The sequence below is a fragment of the Camelus dromedarius genome, chromosome X (genome assembly GCF_036321535.1).
Source record: "Camelus dromedarius isolate mCamDro1 chromosome X, mCamDro1.pat, whole genome shotgun sequence".
Lineage (NCBI taxonomy): Eukaryota > Metazoa > Chordata > Mammalia > Artiodactyla > Camelidae > Camelus > Camelus dromedarius.
In genome coordinates, this window is record NC_087472.1 from 72,530,297 (window position 1) to 72,549,379 (window position 19,083).

At 33.9% G+C, this 19,083-nt stretch overlaps 1 long non-coding RNA gene across 4 annotated transcripts in view; it reads right to left on the reverse strand.

The window, feature by feature from the left end:
- The window catches only part of NBDY (negative regulator of P-body association), a 196,077-nt gene extending 177,437 nt beyond the window's left edge, over positions 1-18,640 (reverse strand). For 2 of the 4 annotated variants that reach the window (XR_010379483.1, XR_837516.3), the window contains exons 1-3: positions 18,259-18,640; positions 16,420-16,556; positions 7,836-7,919 (exon numbers count right to left, since the gene is read on the reverse strand). This is a non-coding gene — a long non-coding RNA (negative regulator of P-body association). Of the gene's footprint in view, positions 1-7,835; positions 7,920-11,174; positions 11,290-16,419; positions 16,557-18,258 lie in introns of those variants that run through there. The other 2 variants (XR_004134405.2, XR_004134404.2) reach the window with 2 other exon arrangements.
- Between the last annotated feature and the right edge of the window lie 443 nt (positions 18,641-19,083).

Consider the following 19,083-nt stretch of genomic DNA (forward strand, 5'->3'; position numbering starts at 1 on the left):
GGTCTATAAAGTTCTGCCTTAGATTTGCATTTCCTTCATGATTAATGATAATTTCATGTCCTTACTGACCATTTGTATATTTTATTTACAGAAATGTCTATTCAAGTTTCTCTATCCTTAAAATTGGGTTGTTTATCTTTTTTGTTGTTGAGTTGTAAGAGGATTTTTTTAACATATTCTGGATATAGACCCTTAATACATACATGATTTGCAAATATTTTCTCCCATTCTATAGGTTGTCTTCCCTTTCTTTATAACGTCCTTTGATGCACAGAAGTTCTCAATTTTAATGAAATACAATATATCTATTTTTTTTCTTTTGTTGCTTGTGCTTTTGGTATTCTATTCAAACATCCATTACCAAATTCAAGGTAAAGAAGATTCACTCTTATATTTGTTTCTAAGAGTTTTATGTTTCAGCTTTTGTAATTAGATTGTTGATTCATTTCGAGTTGAATTTATCACACTGTGAGGTAGAGGTCCAACTTCATTCTTTATGCATGTAGATATCCAGTTTTCCCAATACCATTTGTTGAAGAGACTGTCCTTACTCCATTGACTGGTCTTGGCACCTTTGTGGAAGTTCATAAGACCATATAGGTTTATTCCTGGGCTCTCTATTCTATACTATTAATTAGTCTATTTGTCTGTCTTTATGCTAGTACCACACCGTTTTGATTACTTTAGTTTTGTAATATGTTTTGAAATCAGAAAGTGTGAGTCCTACAATTTTGATCTTTTCCAAAATTGTTCTGGCTATTTGGAGTTCCCCAAGTCAACATAAATTTTAGGATGAGGTTTTCTATTTCTGCAAAAAAAATGCCATTTTGATAGAGATTGCACTGAACCTGTATATTATTTTCTGTAGCATGGATATCTTAACAATATTAAGTTTCCAATCCATGAACCTGGGATGTCTTTCCATTCATTTGTGTCTTAAAAGTTCTTTCGTCAGTCCTTTGTAGTTTTCAGTATACAGGTCTTTCACCTACTTGTTTAAATTTATTCCTAGGTACTTATTTCTTGTGAATTCCATTTTAAATGAGACTGTTTACTTAACTTTCTTTTTGGATTGTTCATTGCTGGTGTATAGAAAAACAGCTGATTTTGGGTGCTGATTTTGTATCCTGCAACTTTTCTGAATTTGTTTATTAGTTCTAGTAGGTTTTTTGTGTATGGATCTTTTGGGATTTTTAATATACAGGATCATGTGATTTGTGAATGGAGATAGTCTTACTTCTTTCCAATTTGGATGCCTTTTATTTCTTTTTCCTTCATAATTGCTCTGGTTAAAATTTCCAGTACAATGCTGAATAGCAGTGGTAAAAGCAGTCCTCCTTGTTTTCTTTATCTCAAGTGGAATGCTTTCACTTAGTTATCATTAAGTATGATGTTAGCTGTTTGTTGTTCATAAATGCCTTTTATTTTGTTGAGGAAGTTCTCACTATTTCTAATTTTCTGATTTTTTAAATCATGAAATGGTGTTGGATTTTGTCAAATGCTTTTTCTGCGTCAATTGAGATTCTGTGTTTCCTTCCTTCATTTTATTAACGTGGTGTATTGCATTGGTTGATTTTCTTATTTGAACCACGCTTTGTTTATTCCTGAGAAAAATCCCACTTTGTCATGGTGTATAACCAATCTCTGTCTATCTATCTATATCTATATCTATCTATCTATCTATCTATATATATAAAATTCATTCTTTCTGTCTATATATACACTTTCTGATTTTCGTGACTCAAGAGTTGTTGAAGTCTTGTCTCCCTCTTGGAGCATCTCCTCATGGGCCATTTCAGTATCTTGTTTCCTCTTAAACACCACTAGGGTACACCAGAGTTCTAAGGTTTTTATAAGGCTTCATATAAAAACCTCCCAGACAAAAGAGCACATACTCTGTGATTCCATTTATATGAAGTCAAGAACAGGCAAAACTAACCAAAGGTGACAGAAGTCAGAATAGTGGTTACTTTTTGAGAATACTGACTTAGAATGGCTACAAATGGGTCTTTTGAGTTATTGGAAATGTTTTATATTTTGATTTAGGTAGTGGTTACATGAGCATATAAATATATATATACAAATTCTCTGAGCTATATACTAAAGATTTATTACTTTATTAAGAGTTATATCTCAATTAATAAGCAAAATAAACAAAACAAACCAATGAACTTCTGTTGTGTATTTTACTTCTTTTACATTCCTAATCAACCAGATGGAAAGATGCTATAATGATAAGTCAATTCAAATCAGTGTGCATCTACCAAGTGTGTATATGATAGACAAATACCAGGCAGAGAAGTAACAAAGAGGAAGTAGTCCCTTCTAGAGGCAGAAGACAGGAAATAAGGGAATATTTTCCTGAGTGTAGGACAACTAAGCAGGACTTTGAAGAATAAAGATCATGAATTAGACAAGAGTCTAAAGATATTAGACAGAGCCAAATGTATAAAGAAATGGGAATGAAATAATATAGTAAGTTCAAGGAAAGCCTACTGGAGTAAAAAATACAAGAAGATGATTGTGTAATTTTGGGAAAGGATGAAGGAATTAGAGGCAATAGACAATGCTTGAGTAAGAGGTATATCGTAAAGAATCTTTGAGACCATGCTAAGATTTTATCATAGAAAATAGGAAGTCATTAAATGATCTTAAGTAGGGCAAAATATAGCTAGATATTTATTCTAGAGGGTGTATGAAATGTCAACATACAGTAATGGAACAGGCAGGAGATCAGTTAGAAAACTATTACTGTCACTTAGGAGAAAAATTGTAAGAGTCCAAACCAGGGTATGGGAAGGGAGATTTGGGAATGGAAAAGAAGACAAATTCATGAGATATTCTGAAGGAATAATCATTTTGATTTTGTGACAGATTAAACTGTGGAGGTGAGAAAGGGGAAATATGACATGATGCCCTAATTTTTGCCTTGGGAGTATTAGTACTATCAAGAATAAGAAAAAAGTGTGTGGTGCTGCTAATGGAGTGATGAAAAATTCAGTTTTGGCTGTGTTCAGTTTGGGGTGCTGATAAGGCATCCACACAGAAAAAGCCAGCAGGCTGTTGGCTTCATGAGTCTGAAGCCTGGCCTAAAGGCTTGTGCTGGAGATACAGATTTGGGAGTCCTCTGCATATATGTGTTTAATGTAACTCAAAGAAGTGGGTGAGATAGGCAAGCAGAAGTGAAAATCAAAACAAGATTTAGGAATCACCAATTCTAAGGATCCAGGCAGAGTATTCAGGAAAAGAGAGTGAGAAAACAATGGCCAGATATGTAAGAGGAGAACTAGAAGAGAAGGATGCCACAGAAAAGAAGACTGGAAAGACTTCTGAATGTCACAGAGGGTCAAGATAAGGACTGAAAGCAATTCGCTAGCGTTATCAACTAGAGTTACGGTAACCTTTATCACAAAGCATAATGCACAGCCATTCTCACAAATTTCTGCGTATCTACATAAAATTTATCACCATTCTCACTCATTCTTATTTTCTTTCTCTGGGTTAGTGCTTCTCAGTTCTATCTAGACCCTTAAATATTCAAATGCCTATCTGACAATCCTGAAATAAAATACACATAATTTCAAAAATTTTATATCTATAATATGAAAGAGAAATACAAAGAAAGTAGTTTATAATGAAGAAAGATGTATTTCATTATGTAAATGTTGGAACATAACACTAACAAACAGATGCAGAAAAATATAGAGAAAGCCTGTAGATGTGGCAACTACCAATGCTAACTGATACAGGTGTGTCATTATGGTTATTTCAGACATCCAAAAGCAGCATTTTTGTAGGGGAAATGATTTTCCAAAATGATGAACATTCTTGGTAACATACCTAACAAAACAAAGTAAGATCTTAATGCTGGTTTACATGGTAGTTGCAGTCTGGGAAAAGTCAGTGTATATTAAAACTTTCTTCTTTGTATATAAAATAGAGTTCAACTCAAGGCCTCGATCAATGTAAACAGGTTTTCGCCTATATAGATATCCAACGGGATATTCAAAAGTCGTATGGGATATAGAAAAATTACTTTTTGTGTAGGCTATCCTGCATATTGCAGGACTTTAGCAACCTTGACCTTCTCCACAATATGCCAGAAAGCCTTCCAGTCATTATGATATTCTAAAATGCTTCTTGCAAACTTTCAAACCATCCCTTGGGTTTATAATATCCTCATTGAAAGCCACTATTCCATTCCTATCCAAAGAAGAAAACAAGTCCTTCCCTTGGCATTGCATCCCCCTCTAACAACTAGGTTTATTTCTTTTCTTTCTCAGTTATTCTGAAATGTCTTCTCACCTAGATCGTCAATCTCTTTTTTTTCTTGTTACCTTCAATACATATTCTCACATTTCTATCATTTGTACATCCTCCTTTGGCTCTTAATTCTCTTATAGTTATCCATTTTTTAAATATTACCTATTTTTTATCCTTCCTTTCTCATCTAAACATCGCCTATGAGTGGTTCATATCAATTAAGCTTCAATTTGGCACCTCCTAGTCACTCTTTCACCCACTGCAATTTGGCTTTCACTTTAACCACACTGAAACCATTCATGCTAAATTCACTAATGAACATAATTCACAAATTAATCATTAATTTTCAGTACTAAACTTACTGAATCCTCTACTATATATGATGCTGCTGTTAACTGCATTTTTCTTAAAATTGGGCATCAAAAACTTGAGTCCTCTCCTCATCCTATTTATCCTTTATCTTTTCATCTTTTTCTAGATAATCCTTTAAATGTTGGTTGTCCCCAGAATTTTCCTTCTCAACTAGTAACTTTCCCCTATATACACCCTCTTCTAGATTATCTAACTTACTCCCCTGGTTCAACTATCATCTTTATGCTGATGGGTTGCAAATGTATTTATCTGCTAGAAACTTTTATTGCAACCCCAGAACTTTACAGATGAATCTTCCTCAAAATGTTGAAAACCTGCTCCTTCTCTTATATTCTAGATCTCATTTAGTTTTTTTAACCTAATACTCAAGACAGAAACTTGAAAATCATTCATTATTATTCTGTCTCCACTGGCCCCTATCCCATCTGTGATGGTCTTTTAATGCATAAACTTGGCTATGTTAGATTCCTCAGTTGTTCAATCAAGCACTGATCTAGGTGTTGCTATGAAGCTATTTTGTACAAGTGATTAATGCCTGGAGGAGATTACCCTAAATAACCTGAGTGGACCTGATTCAGTCAGATGATAGGCCTTAAACAGCAGAGCTGAGACTTTCTTGAAGAAGAAATTTTCATCTATGAGCACCAGCTTCAGCTTGTGCCAGAGAGTTCCAGCCTGCATTTCCCAAGAGCCTCCTTTGTGGATTTCAGACTTCCCTAGCCAGTATCTAAAATCACATAAGCCAATTCCTTGCATTTTTTAATATATATATATCTTACTGGTTCTGTTTCTCTAGTTGAACCTTGATTGATATACCATCTACTTAGTAATATTTCATCAACCTTTCTCAAATCCATTCCTGTGTGATCCACCCCAGATATGACTGACTTAGTTCAGATCCTTATCATTTTTCGTCAAGATCTTCATAAAAGTATATTAAATAGTTTTCTAAGTCTAATCTCTTTTTACAGCATCCTCCACATGGTCACTAGTAGGATCTATATAAAATACAAATGTGAACATAGTACCCTCCTTAAAAAATATTTAGTGACTTCCTGTTTCCTACAGATTTGCATTTCTATACAATAACAACAAACTATCAGAAAGAGAAATTAAGGCAATAATCTCATTTACCATCACATCAAAAAGAATAAAACAGCTAGGACTAAATCTACCTAAGGAGATTTACCTAAGATATATACTCTGAAAATTGTAAGACATTGATGAAAGAAACTGAAGACAACACAAAAAGATGAAAAGATATACTGCATTTTTGGATTATAAGAATCAATATTGTTAAAATGACAACATTACTCAAGGCAATATACAGATTCAGTGTAATCCCTATCAAAATACCAATGGCATTTTTCACAAAACTAGAACAAATTATTTCAAAATTTGTATGGAAACACAAAAGACCATGAATAGCCAAAACAGTCTTGAGAAAGAAGAAGAGAGCTGGAGGAATCAAGCTCCCTGAATTCAGACTATACTCCAAAGCTACAGTAATCAGAACAGTATGGTCCTGGTACATAAACAGACACATAGATCAATGGAACAGAATAGACAGTCTAGAAATAAACTCACACATTTATGGTCAAGTAATCTATGACAAAGTAGGCAAGAACATACAGAGGAGAAAAAGACAGTGTCTTCAACAAGTGGTGTTCAGAAAACTGGACAGCTACATGTAAAAGAATGATATTAGAATATTCTCTAATACCACATACAAAAATAAATTCAAATGGATTAAACACCTAAATGTGAGACCAGATACTATAAAACTCCTAGAAGAAAATATAGGCAGAACACTCTTTGAAATAAATCAAAGCAATATATATTTGGATCTGTCTCCAAATGCAAAAGAAACAAATGCAAATAAAGAAAAAAAATGAGACCTAGCTAAACTTAAAAACTTTTGCACAGCAAAGGAAACCCTCAACAAAATGAAAAGACAACCTACTGAGTGGTAGAAGGTATTTGCAAATGATATGATCAATAAAGGGTTAATATCCAACATACATAAATAGCTCACACAACTCAACATCAAAAAATGAACAAACAATCAATTAAAAAATGAGCAAAAGAACCAAATAGACCTTTTTTCTTCAAAGAGAAAATGCAGATGGCCCATAGGCACATGAAAAGATACTCAACAACACTAACCATCAGGGAGATGCAAATCAAAACCACAATGAACCACTTTATAGGAGTCAGAATGGCTATCAGCTAAAAGAACAAAAAGAACAAATGTTTGTGAGAATGTAGAGAAAACAGAACTCTCCTACACCATTGGTGGTAACATAAATTAGTGCAGTCACTGTGGAACATGGTATGAATGTTTCTCAAAAAACTAAAATCAGAACTACCATATGACCCAGCAATTCCACTCCTGCATATATATCCAAAAAAAAAAACCTACCAAAAACACTAATTGAAAAAATATATGCACCCCAATGTTCATAGTAACGTTATTTACAATTGCCAAGTTATGGAATCAACCTAAATGTCTATCAATGGCTGAAAGGATAAAGATGACATATATATATTCAGCCATGAGAAAGAAGAAAATTCTACCATTTCCAACATAATGGATAAATCCTGAGGGCATTATTCTGGATGAAATAAGCCATACAGAGAAAGACAACATTGCATAGTATCACTTAAATGTGGTATCTTTAAAAAATGTCAAACTCCTAGAAACAGGGAGTAGTTGCTAGCAGCTGGGGGGTGGGGGAAATAGAGAGGTTGGTAAAAGGTTACAAACTTTCAACTATAGAATGAATAAGGTCTGAGGATCTAATGTAAAACATGGTGACTATAGTTGGTAACACTGTATTACATAATTAAAATTTGCTAAGAGATTAGAACTTAAATGCTCTCACCAAAAAAAAAAAAAGGGAGGTGATAGATGTCTAAATTAACTAGATGGTAAAACTCGTTTCGTAATGTATATGTATATCAAATCACCATGACTTACTCTTTAAATATCTTACAATTGTATTTGTTGATTATACCTCAACAAAGCTGAAAAATAATTTGTGGGGTGAAGATAAAAACCTCCATCAATAACCACCCTTATTAGAGGGTGTGGGGTACATGTAGTCCACTTGTAGAAAAATTTCTGCATCTAATATCCATGAGGACCCTTTTATATGCTCTTTATGATTGAGGATAATAGAAAATGTGTTTTCATTTACCTTTTTTGCGGGTCAAGTGTGGTGGTGTCATGGCTGACTTTGGAGGCTTGGAGGAGTTGACACATTGATTTGGAAGCTCTGAAACTAAAATTGCAGTTGATTTAATATATTGTCATATGCACACGGTTCTTTTGTTTGACTTAACATCACTTGACTTTCACAATAGCTTATGAGTCAAATATGACAGATATTCATTATCCTCATTTAAAGAGATGAAAACTGGACTCAGAAGTTCAATGACTTGATATAATCAGAAAATGGAGAAACCATATTTGAACCCAGACTCTATTATTTCAGAAAAGATTCTCTTATAACAACATAAAATGCTTCTGTTTCCTATTTTTTCCTCAAAAGTGAGTCATATAACTATTCTTTTTAAAAGAAAAATAATCTGACATTCTCTTAGTGTCACTGTAAATCTTTTTAAGTGCAATGCTGTTCAAACACACACACATATATTTTTTATATATATATTATATATATATATAATATATATATAATATATATATATATCTCCTAGGTGATGTAAATTTCCAAAGAAAAAAAAGAAAATGGGGAATTTCTAATGTGAGAAGGACTTGACCTGCTGTTGTTGGCTTCGAAGATGAAAGAAGGATGCAACAAGCCAAAGAATGCAGGTGGCTTCTAGAAGCTGGGAAAAGCCCTCAGTTGAAAGCCAGCAAGGAAACAGGGATTTCAGGCTTACAATCACAAGGAACCAAATTTTGTCAACAACCAAATGAATAAAACACAGATTTTCCCCTGGATACCCCAGAAAGGAATGCAGCCTGCCAACTCCTTGATTTTCACCCAGTGAAACCTGTACCAGATTTCTGACCTACAGAACTATAATATAATGAATGTGTTGTTTTAAGCCTCTAAGTTTGTGATGAATTTTTATGGCAATATAGAAAACTAATACAGAATCAATGCAAAAAAAGCTGGTGCACTTCCAAGAAAAACTAAGGACCAAGGTGATACCATAACATTTCAGTAAAGGAAATTACCAGGAAAGGAACTTTATCATATCATATTTTCTTTTAAAAATGATCAATCTAAAGTATTATAACAAGGTCCTTATGTAATGAGGGCAAGGGAATGGCTAATCACACACAGAGAAAGGTACTTAAAGAGACTCTGCACATGAAGCAGTTAAAAAAAAAAAACTCTTCTCAGAATGAGAAACAGACAGACAACCAGCCAGGCTAGGTAAATGCTGTAAGGCAGGAAAATATGATGGAAGAACAGACATGAAAACTCCCCTTAATGCTGAGTACGTCTAAAAACAGGGAATTTATATAAGGAATATGATGCTATTTATAAACTATAATTCCACCTGTGTCCAAAAAATGGTGACTATTTCCTAAAGGGAAAGTAAAAAGTAACCACATAGCTATCCATGAAATCACCAAAGGGCATCAAAGCCTTACATTCTGAGATCTCCTGAATAGTATTCTGTAACAAGAAATTAAAAGTTAGGGAACAATTTGACACCATGCACCACCTGATATAACATACTGAGAAGGACAAAACATCATTTCAGTGGTATTCCTTTGCAAAAGTGCCTGAGCTGAACTTGATGAGGAAACATTAGACAAACTGAATTTGAAGGGCATTCTATAAAATAACTGTTATTATCTTCAAAAACATTATTTCTTAGATAAAGTCTAAGAAACTACTGTAGATTAAAGGAAACTAAACAGACATGACAGCTAAATGATTCTGGATTAGATCCTGGACCAGATCTTCTTTTCTTTCTTTTTTTGATCTAAATGACATTTATTGGCAAAATTGGTGAAAAATGAAAAAGGTCCTTAGGAAACACATACTGAAAAAGTTAGGAGTCATGAGGCATCTTACCATCAAATGGTTCCAAAAAATATATATGTGTGTATATATGTATGCATGATGTATATGTATATGTGTATATGTAGATAAACATAATTATAACTATAAAAACGCAAATATAAGCAATCATGCTTCTTGATACTTATCCAAAGGAGTTGAAAGCCTATGTCCACAGAAAAACCTGCACACTGCTGTTTATAGCAACTTCATTCATACTTGTGAAAACTTAGATGCAACCAGTATGTTCTTCAGTAAGTGAAGGATAAATAAACTGGTACATCCAGACAATGGAATGTTATTCAGCACTGAAAAAAAAGAACTATCAGGCCATGAAAAGATATGGAGGAACTATAAATGCATATTACTATGGGAAAGAGGCCAATTTGAAAAGGTTACATACTATATGATTCCAACTATAGAACATTCTAGAAAAGGCAAAACTATGGAGACAGTAAAAAGATCAGTGGTTGCCAGAGGTTGAGGAATAGGGATAAATAGGTGGAGCACAGAGGATTTTCAAGGCAGTGAAAATACTCTGTATGATATCACAGTGATGAATACATGTCATTATACATTTGTCCAAACTCATAGAATGTATAACACCAAGAATGTATACTTTTCAAGAGTGAACAATATAATGATGGACTTTGGGTGATAAAGATGTGTCAATGTAGGTTCATCAGCTGTAAAAAATGTACCACTCTGGTATGGGATATTGATAATGGAAAAGGCTAAGCACATGTAGGGGCAGGGGGCATATGGGAAATCTCTGTACCTTCCTCTCAGTTGTACCGTAAACTTAAAATTGCTATTTAAAAAGTCTTTAAACAAAGTCAACAAACTTAGCATCATCAGTAATGAATGGGACCAACTGGCATTTTGTGCCTCCTCATGTGATGCAATAGCAAAGACACAGCATCACATGTATAGTCTTCTTACTAAAAATGCTCAAATTAGCCTGGGGAAAACAGGCAAGTTCAGATTGTGGGATGTATGTAAGACAACTGCTTGGGCTTGTCAGAAATGCTAATGTTATGAAAAACTAAAAGAAAAGGATGGGACAGTGCTATTCTAGATTTTAAATGACTAAAGGGTCATGACAACTAAATGTAGTGCATGATCCTTGACTGGATCCTGGATCAAAACAGATAAAAAGATATAAAGGTTATTGTTAGGACAATTGGGGAACTTTGATATGAACAATATATTAGATAATTGTATCAATGCTGAATTTTTCTGAGTGTGATAACAGTAATGCCCTTGTTCTTAAGAGATACACACTGAAGCATTTAAGGCTGAAGTGTCATGATATCTACAAGTTACTTCTAAATCGTTAAGCAAAAAAGTGTGCATGTGTGTATATATATATGTATATATATTTACATATTTATAGAGAGATAAACATATGTAGCAAAATAAACAACTGATGGATCTACATGAAGAATATCTTTTGACTTTACTGAAGAATTGAAGTTTCATAAAATAAACAATTGGTGAAAGAAATAATGTTTGGAGGTATAAACCTTTTCCTTAATTATAATAATAAATCCTGCTGGTAAATTCAGAAGTTAATCAATGCATTCACTTTTTTCTGGCAGAACATTTTCTGAAAAATAAAAGGAAGAAAAAAAAAAGAAATTAACTAAGTAAAAGGATAGAAAAAAGAAGTACCATCCAAACAAAGGAAAGTCTATCAGACAAAAGGACAAAAGACTTCAAATGCAAAAAAACCCAAATGAGTAACTAAGAATGATAAAAGGTGCATCTATTTTAGACTTGTATGTACAAATAATAAAGCCTTAAACATATAAAGCGAAAATTTATAAAACTACAAGGATCTGACAAATCCACAATCATTCTGAATCTAACTCTTTCAATAATTGATAAATCCAGCAAACAAAATTAATTGTGATATAGAAAATAAACAACACAATTAACAAGTTTAATGGACATTCGTAGAACCCTCCATGCAACAATTAGAATATACAAAATATTTTCAGGCACACATGAAACACTTATAAACTGATCATGTTCTCTAGAACATAAAGCAAATCTCAACAAATACTAAGTAATATCATGTAAACCACACTGTCTGTACTAAGTGCAATTAAATGGAAAAGAATAACAAAATGTAGAGCTAAAAAATAGCCATGTACCCATGTCTTGGTTCCTAAATACCCTCTGCCACTAAAAGGTACCAGAGATACATAGAGAAATGGTCAATGAGGCAGGAAAAACAAGACAACCCTGAAAGTAAAAAAGTAAGGAAATATTGAAGTCAAAGTATGTATCAAAGAATGATGGTAATATGTCAAATGGACATAGAGGCCAGCTTGAATGGGCTGCCAATGGGACAATTTGAGCATTAAATTAATGATAGCAACAGCACATTCATGAAATAAAGTAAAAATCTATGTGCCTAAACTAATATAAATAAATGAACAAATACATGGAGAGAGAAAAAGCTCTTCCTTGAAGTAGAATACAAATTAATAGATGTAGTAAAAATGATGGTGGTTTTGAAAATAACCATTTTGCAGCCATCACAGCAATTAACTGATTCAGTTAAGAATTTATCAATGGATATTAAAACCAGTGGATTTTAGTATATTTACAGTTTCAAAGTACCCCCAGCGAAATTACAAACTACAAGAGGAAAATGAAACTTTTGAGTGGATTAATCTAGCAAACATCATCTTAACCAAGTAATCAAGGTTAACATTACTTTTAAGGGATCAAATCAGCATTATGTGCCCCTGATATGATGCCCTGAGAACAATACAAAATTACTTCTCTGACATGCCTGCCAAAATGCATAATCTAAATATAATTATGAGGAACTGGAACACAAATTTAAATTTAGGAACAATCTACAAAATAACTGTCCTGTATTATTTTAAATTGTCAATGTCATGAGAGACAAAGAAAGGCTGAACTCTTATAGATTAAAGAAAACAGAAGAGACAATGAGAACTAAATGCAATGCATCATCCTAGACTGAAATTTTAACTAAGAAAAGAAAATAGTTATAAAAGACATTATTGGGGCAAATTGGTCAAATTGGAACACGGCCTAGATAATAATATTGGAACACCAATTTCATATACTACTAAGCTATAATAATCAAAAAATATGATGCTGGCAGATACTGGCATTAAAAACAGACACACAGACCATAGAACAGAATCGAGAGCCCAGAATAAAACCCCTGCATATGCAGGGAGTCAAGAATATTCCATGGAGAAAAGATAGTCTATTTCATACATAATGCTGAGAAAACCGAACACTCACCATGAAAAAGAATGAAACTGGAGCCCAATCTTATACCACTTGCAAAAATTAGTTCAAAATGGATTAAAGACTTAAAGGTAAGGACCTGAAATTATAAAATTCCTATAAGAAAATACAGGGAAAAGCTTCTTGACATTGGTCTTTGCAATGATTTTATGGACATGACACCCAAAGCACAAACAACAAAAACAAAAAATAAACAAATGGGGCTACATCAAACTAAAAAGCTTCTGCAAAGCAAAAGACATGATCAACAAAATGAAAAACCAACCTGTGGAATGGGAGAAAATATTTTAAAACCACATATCTGATATGAAATTAATATCCAAAATATACAAGGAATTCATGCAACTCAAATAGCAGAAAAACAATCCAATTCAAAAATAACTGAATATACATTTTTCCAAGGACACTTATCAACAGGTACATGAAAAGCTGCTCAACATCACTAATGATCAGGGAAATGCAAATAAAAAAAAATCCCAGGTATTAACAAAAACAGGAAATAAGTGCTGGCAAGGATATAGAGAAAAGGGAATGCTTGCACATTCCTTGATGGGAATGTAAACTGAACTATCTATTATGGAAAACAGTATGGAAGTTCCTCAAATAATTAAAAATAGGACTACCATATGATCCAGCAATTCCACTTCTGAGTATGTATCTGAAGGAAATGAAATCACTATCTCAAAGAGATCCACAACCCCTATGTTCACTGCATCATTGTTTACAATAATCAAGACGGGGAAACAATCTGACTACTGACAGATGAATGGACAAAGAGAATGCGGTGAATATATACAATGGAATGCTATTCCACTACAAAAAGAAGGAAATCCTATCATTTCTGACCTAATGGATAAACCTGGAGGGCATCAGGCTAAATGAAATAAGTGAGACAGAGAAAGACAAATACTGTATGCTCTCACTTACACAAGGAATCTGGGGGAAAAAAAAAAAACTGAACTCTCAGAAAGAGAGTAGACTGATGGTTTCCAGGGGTGAGAGGGTAGGGGAAACGGGTGAAAGTGGTCAAAGGGTATAAACTTTCAGTTGTAACGTGATTAAATTCTGAGGATCTAATGTACAGCATGATGTACATTATACTATAGTTAATATTATAGTAATGGTATATATAGTTACATAACTATATAGTGTAGTTAATACTATATATAGCTATGACTGTAGTTAACAATTTTGTATTATATACTTACAAGTTGCTAAGAGAGTAATCTTAAAAGTTCTCACCACACACAAAAAAATAGTAATTATGTGACATGACAGATGTGTTAACTAGCTTTATTAGTGTGGGTAATCATTTTGTAATATATACATGTAGCGAATCATCACACTGTATTCTTTAAACTTACATTATATATCAAATGTATTTCAATAAAGCTGGAAGAAAAAAGGAACTTTAATAGAGCTTACATTGCCCATTTGAAATACATGTTCTTCCAAACTCAACCCTTTTTCAGTGATTGGGTGGATAATCTTGACAATAAAGGTTTATGAAACAAAAAAATGGAACAACATCAAATTTCTATTTTGACACATGTACTGAGGTTATGTAAGAGAAAGGCACCATTCAGAGGAAACATACACTTAAGTATTTCCAGGTAAAGGAGCACGATGTCTGTATGTTACTCTCAAATAGTTCAGAGGGAGAGAGAAGAGGAGGAGGGTTGGTGAAGGAGGAGGAGAAAAAAGGGAAGGGAGAAACAGAAACAGAAGATAGACAGTGATAAAGCAAATATGGCAAAACGGTAATTGGTGAATCTGCATAAAGGGTATATGGGAGTTCTTTGGAATATTCTTACAATTTTTTTAAATGTAGGATTAGATCAAAATAAAAAGTTTAAAAACACAAGTATAAATATCAGCAGTAACTCCTTCACTGAATAGCATAATCACAGTTTTTATGTATTTAATGTATTTATGTATTATATGTATTATATTTATTATGTACTGTATTTATTATGTATTTATATTATGCATTATATGTAATGTGTTTTATGTATTTACATATTTAATGAAAGAAAAAGATTTATAGTGCTTAAATCTATTGGGATGAGGAGCCAGTGTATAATTTTGCTTTCTGTTACCAGAAGAATAAAAAAACATTAAACATTTTAAAGCAGAAAATAAGATGAAGCTTAACTATAGATTAATTATTTTACAATATGATTTTTTAAAAAGGAGACCCATATGTTTATAAATTTAAAAGAACAAATAACTCATGAGTCAAAAAAGAAATCATAAGAGAAATTAGAAAATAATAATTGAATAATAAAAAAACCACATATAAAAATCTGTGAAATTCTTTTAAAGTGGTACATAGTGGAAAATTAATAGTTATAAATTCTTATTTTAGAAAAGAAGATTTAAAATTACTGAGCTAGGGGGGAGGGTATAGCTCAGTGGTAGAGCGTGTGCCTCGCATGCATGAGGTCCTGGGTTCAATCTCCAATACCTCTCTCAAAAAGTATAAATAAATAAATAAACCTAATTACCTCCCCCCACCAAAAAAAAAAAAAAACTATAAAGAATTTTAAATTACTGAGCTAATGGCCTAAATAAATTAGAAAAAGAGCAAACAAAAAGACAGTAAAGAAGGAAATTAAAATAAAAAAGGAAAAAATTTTAAAATAGGAGACAAAATATTCAGTGGTGAGGCCTGATGAAACCAAAAGCAGGAAATACATTAGAAAATCGATTATTATAATTTATATAATTTATCACACAGTCATACTGTCATATTAATGGAGAAAAAACCGCAGAAGATCATGGCAGCAGATACAAAGTATCTGGAGAAAAAACTCCATACTCTTTTATGATAAAAGCTCTCAGCAAACTAAGAATAGAAAGGAAGTTCCTTAACCTGAAAAAGAAAATCTACTAAAAACGGTGAAACATTTGTAGAATTCCCTTATAAATTCAGGAGCAAGACAAAGAAATCCTCTATCACTGCTACTATTTCTTGCTGTACTGAAGATCCTAGCTAACAGAGTAAGACAAATTAAACAAATAAATATTGGAAAGGAAGAAACTGCCATTATTCACAATATAATTAAATAACAGATAATCCAGAGAATATACAAATTATTAGAACAAATAGAATCCAGAAATATTACAGCATATAAAAACAGTACGTAAAAATATCAGTCATGTTCCCATTTAGCAGCAATAATCTGAAAATGTGGTTCAAAAGATACACTTCACAGTAACAACAGAAACTATAAGGTAATTAGGAGTGAATCTAACAAAAGAGCTTATATATTACATTATTATTATATGGTATATATGGTTTCATGTAATGAAGAAAATCGTTTCAAGTTTATCATTTGTTTCTAGCTTTTTGGTTTTTGTTTGGTTAGTTATATTTAATGTGTCATAATTAACTCTTATTCCTCCTCCTCCCTTAGTAAGTTTTTGGTAAAATTACCTTAAAAATCACAACTTCCCAGTGCAGGACATCAGTAAAAGCAGGGTAGCATTGTCAATAATCTTCATTGTCTTCGCTGAGTGAACTATTTTATGAATGCATCAAGGAAATGGAGTCATATTGCAATCCTTCAAAGACTGAAAAATAGTAAAATAAGGTGAAATTATTTCTTCTGCTACTCTTCATCTCTTTCCCCTGACCTGCTCAAGTCTTTATGCTCTACCATATCCCCTTTTCAACTGTAAATTCCTGAAAAACAGTTAGATAGATAGTATTAGAAGGGATCTATTGCATAGCAATTAAAAGTATAGACTCTGGGAAGCATTTTATAACAGTGTCTGGCACATAAAGATATTCAGTAAATGTTTTCTATAATTAGTTTTCAATGTTTTGAATCACTGGAGGCAATTACATAGCTCTTGCACTTCTAGCCCTATACAACCTCCTTTGTTTTCTATTTGAGCACTGCTATCCTTATGGTCTCCCCTCACCTCCTACCACTCTACCCCTTTGGACAGAGAGGTAAAGTTGAGGAAAATCAGGCTGTAAGGAATGACCAGGTGATGCTTTCAAACGCAACAGAGCTCATTCTTTTTCTATGCACTACCACCAAGCCCTAAGTCCAGAACCCCTTCAGTTGCCACTGTTATCCTATCATTTATTGACTTAATTTATTCAAATATGTTTGACTCCTACTGTGTTCCAGGCACTGTGCTTTGGTTATCCATCCCCTACAGCTCCCAACACAATGCCTAATCCATTGTAAGGGTTCCTTAAAGGTTTATTTTATGAATGAAGAAAGGATGCCCTGTTTCCTTTGGATTACAAGAATCTGTGAGGTTTGGGCCATATTTTATTTTATTTTTTGCCTTCTATAAGCTCATGTAAACAGAAGATTGTTTCTCTGATAGTAAAATACATCACTTTCTTGAAAATCTTCAATGGTTGTCACTGCTTATGGATTAAACTGCATACTCCTTAGCACAGCATTCAGGCCCTGCAACACTCTATTTCACCCTCTAGTCCTTCTCATAGATTCAGTTACAGCCAAGCTTTTCCTAGAACAAGCCTGTCTTGGGGCTTTTGTTCTGGAAATCGCTAGGTCTGAAAAAGCATTCCCTCCCCTTCCACAAGGCAGATGTCACTCGCCCTTTAAGGCCCACCCAAAGTTACCCTCTTCTTTGATGGCTCACGATTACTTCCAGACAGAGTAACTTGGTCCGTTCTGCATGCTTCCTAAATACCTTAACTAGCAAACATTATGGCGCTTGGGTTTAACTTAGTATATTGCAACTTTTTTTACTCATTAAATTCTCCTGCTATACACAAAGAAACACACACTTCTGAAGGCTCACAACACTCTTAGCGCAGTGCTAGCCATAAGAATTCACCCTTCAACACAAGGTTGTTACTGATCTTGAACCAAGCATTTTTTGAATAGAAAGTTCAAATATACACAAAAGTAGCAAGAACAGTTTAATGAATCCTCATGTATACATCACCCAGCTTTAACAATTATCAACTCATGCAAATTTTGCTTGTACCCCTTGCCTGGGCCCCAATGAATTACTTTCAAACATATCAAAAGATTTAAGTGTATTTCTTAAAAATATAACCAAGATTATCAAAGCTAATATATTAAAATAATTACTTATTATTATTAAATATCCATAAATTCATCCAAGCATATTTTGTGAAAACGCTATTAAATGCCTGTATGTTGTTTCTTCAATTTTGAAATCGTGGAGAGAATAGGAAAAGGGAGAAGGAGATTTGGGAAAACACATAATTAAGTTTCATAGGGCCTGGATGTCCCACATGAGAAAGAAAGCATCTGACCTGGTTTGGGGTGGGAGAAGTATATTGTACTACTTCTCTGGAGGAGGTGGGTGCGACTTCAGGCCCGGTGATGCAGGAGGAGGTGCCGAAGGGAGAGGGGTACTACCTCCGTTGGGGGTTCCTTCTGGATAATCCCACCGTGGAGCTAGGAGGCAGCGCTTTTTTGGAGGTTTAGTTTCCCGCGTGTTTCCAGCTGGGAGCGTGGATCTCCCGGAGGTACAAGGCTGATCCCCCATAAGGATTATAGGATCCGGGCGACAGCTCTCTCTGGTGGACCCCGGCGAGGCCAAAAGACCTGAGATGGCGGCGGATCCCCTCCAGGCACTGAACTTCCTCCCGGTTTCGCTCTTTCCGTATTTCCTGTATCCTGAGACGTATATCCCCTCTCCGCCTCCGCCCTCGCTCCCTACCCCACCCCATTTTAACGTTTCTACAAGGATGGGTCTTTAAAAAACATGTGTGTATTTAACATAATGCCCCCCCGCCGCTACCCCGTCTAAATAAATCTGTGGACAGTCATATATACTACGTATGCAATTCTAAGATTAAAAGAAATTCAGGTTTACTCCTAAATGGTAAACTCTGCATAGATTGTGCAAAGGCGCTGGAGGGCGGGGTGGAGTAGGGGAAGTGGGGGAGGGAGGAGAACAAAGGAGTGATTGAATAGCTAAGGACGATACAATCTAGTTGCAGAAGCACAACGCAAAGCCATGAAACTACGATCATTTAGAAAGCAATATACAAACCTATTAGTTGACTAAAGGTCAGAATAGCACACTAGCACAGTCCGTGGAAATTAAACGAGGAAAACAAATTCACCGTATG